The sequence below is a fragment of the Aplysia californica genome, unplaced genomic scaffold (assembly GCF_000002075.1).
Source record: "Aplysia californica isolate F4 #8 unplaced genomic scaffold, AplCal3.0 scaffold00143, whole genome shotgun sequence".
Lineage (NCBI taxonomy): Eukaryota > Metazoa > Mollusca > Gastropoda > Aplysiida > Aplysiidae > Aplysia > Aplysia californica.
In genome coordinates, this window is record NW_004797413.1 from 947,470 (window position 1) to 950,408 (window position 2,939).

The 2,939-nt window shown below is 43.3% G+C and overlaps 1 protein-coding gene across 1 annotated transcript in view; it reads left to right on the top strand.

Annotated features, from left to right (window-relative positions):
- LOC100533344 (presenilin 1-1) overlaps window positions 1–2,939 on the top strand; it is a gene marked incomplete at its 5' end in the record, with an annotated part of 17,036 nt that overhangs the window by 13,324 nt on the left and 773 nt on the right.

A 2,939-nucleotide genomic window follows, 5' to 3' on the forward strand; every position in this document is an offset into this window, starting at 1 on the left:
TGTCTAAGTCTAATACTTTAATTTGTATGATTTTTAAAAAATTGGCATGAATTTGATTTTCGAAAAATTTCCAGAGACGTGACAAGTAGAATGAAATTCACTGCAACAACAAAAATAAAAGTTCAAAGTGTTCTGGTTTGATTTGTATACATGTGCAAGTGTTTGGTGAAAATATAAAAGCTGGTCTGTGCATTGATTCAGACCCATACATTGAATTACATGAGACAGATGTACGGCACGACGTTGTGATTTCGTTGCGCGAAAAACAACACCGGTACTAGTCCTAGATCTAGCCCTAGAACTACGACTCAGGCCGTGTTCGGGTACATATCCAGGATCCTAACTATTAGACACATCATATTCTGAGACACTAGAACTAGTAAAACGCACAGAAGTATAGAAAACGGCGAAATTATGTGATTCTTGTTCATGCGACTTCTTCGACCGTTACTACGACGCGACTGTCGGATTACTATGAGCTGTATAGAAAAAAACAAAGCGCGAGTTCCGGTCTGTTCAACCCCAGTAGGGGTCACTGTCCTACACCTTCAATAACTTAAAAACTACCGGCCCCAGAGATACGAAACGAAGTCTAAGTAGCTCAGGCTTGGCCAAACAAGGGTACGAGGCGGGTCTCGCGATGCGTGCGTGATTTGTAGAGCGAAAAAAAAATTCCAAAGTTGGTCACGCAGGGCTTGTGAGACCCGTCGCGAGCGTCATGGCGGGGGTCACGCAACTGTTGTGTGACCCGTCTGAAGTGAGTTAAAAAGAGTTACTCTTAGACATAGACACATCAGGGATTGCATTTGTGGCATACTACTAGGCGGACTGGTTTGATATTTATGAACTTCAATGGACATGGTCACTTCTCGCTCTCAGAGTGCTATATTGACATTGCTAGAAGTAAGAACCAGTTCTCATAAGTGGGACGTGATGTTGTCTCTTCTGTGGACCTTTTTCTCCTTCAGAATAGAATGTACAAGTCTCTATTTCTCCCACTTCCAGTACCGCTGAATACGACCTACATCCCTCTCTCTGTGTCCCCCATTTTCCATCTCAACGCCATTGACTATGATATACAGTTCATACTCTCTTACCATCCCAGGTCATATCATACAACTCACTCTCTTGTCTACCCCTGGGGCAGTGCCACTGACTGAAGTGTCTTTAGGCCATTCCCAAAGGGGGGACATTTCTCGTTCAAGCATAGTAGAATTGTAAATGGGCTGACTCATGTCACGCTCATAACTGTGCCTGATCTACGACAGGGAACTGCTGCTTTTTCTTTCCTGATCCTTACTATTGTCATTTCCTCTACTTCTTTTGTATGTTTGTCACTCTCTTGTGACCTGCTATTTCCGGGGTGCCTTGATAGTCGAAGTGGCGTCGGTGGCCTAGTGGTTAGGCTCTCGGACTGGCAACCGTAAGGTCGTGGGTTCGAATCCCGTCAAAGACCCGACGTTGTGTCCTTGGGAAAGGCACTTTACACGAATTTTCCTCACTTCACCCAGGTGGGAATGGGTACCTGGCTATAGACAGCGAAAGATCTTGTCAGTTTGTTAGTGTTTGAGCGCTTAATCGGCTGCTTGCACTGTATGCTTCCCGGGAAGCTGTGAATGTTTCGGAGTGTTCTATGGTCTGCTGGGGTAATAATATAGTGTAAAGCGCATAGAGCCTGCTGTTGAGCGGGGATATGCGCTATACAAATGCTATCTATTATTATTATTACCTTGTGCTGTTAAAGCTAGAGAGGTGAGCAGTCTCTAAGTCTGATTCCCTGTAAAGACTTCTCTGTTGACACCCACCCCTTGGCGCTCATATGACCTTATGCAGTTGCAAGCGCCATAAAACCCTCTACTATAAAAAAAACAAAAAAACTCTCTTGTCTTCCCCTTGATCGTGACTTATGACGACAACTCCTTCTCGCTTTCTCTCCTTGATCATAACATACAACTCAACTCTCTTTTACTCCCATAGATCATAACATACTCTCTTCCTTCCCTGGAATATATCATACTACCCACTCTCTCTTCCTTCCCTACGTTGTAACATACAACTCCTTCTCTCTTCCTTCCCTACATTGTAACATACAACTCCTTCTTTCTCCCCTGTACCGTAACACACAAAATTACTCTTCACGGGCGTCTGTGGCATAGCGGTTAGGCACTTTTGTCATCTCAGGCAGGAGATATGAATTCGATTCCTGTGTGGGGAGATTTTTTAAATCGTGTATCTCCGTCTGTCTGCCAGGATCAGGTATCCCTCTCAGCCCAGGATGGCCTTGACTTGCAGTGTCGAAGCAATTTGGCCTCCTAGATTTAAAGGCTCTTTATCTCCCCTCCTTTTTTTTGTGTGTTTGTTACTCCCTTGTAACACCTCTAGTCTTCGGCACTTATATGACCTTATTGTGTTGTAAGTTCCGCAAAACTCTTAGTAAAACTGTGTCGGTTGGGGCGTAATAAAACATGTGCTTCAACTTTCTCTCTGTCTCTCTCTCTCTGTCTCTCTCTCTCTCTCTCCCTCTCTCTCCCTCTCTGTCTCTCTCTTTCCCTCTCTCTCTCTCTCTCTCTCTCTCTCTCTCTCTCTCTCTTTCCCTCTCTCTCTCTCTCTCTTTCTCTCTCTCTCTCTCTCTTTCTCTCTCTCTCTCTCTTTCTCTCTCTCTCTCTCTTTCTCTATCTATCTCGATATCTATATATCTCTCTCTCACTCATACACTTACACAGCACACACACTCACACGTAAACACCTACGCCATACCGAGAAGGGGGGATAAATAAAGGTATATATGCAAAAGAGAAAAGAAAAAGGGAAGATATACAAACGTATAGCCAAAGAAGGAAGAAATATGTGGCATATATAGGGGAATGGATATAAATAAAAACATAAATAAAACAAAAAAAAATTATATTATGTGGGGATGAGAAGGGAAAAAAAAAAAA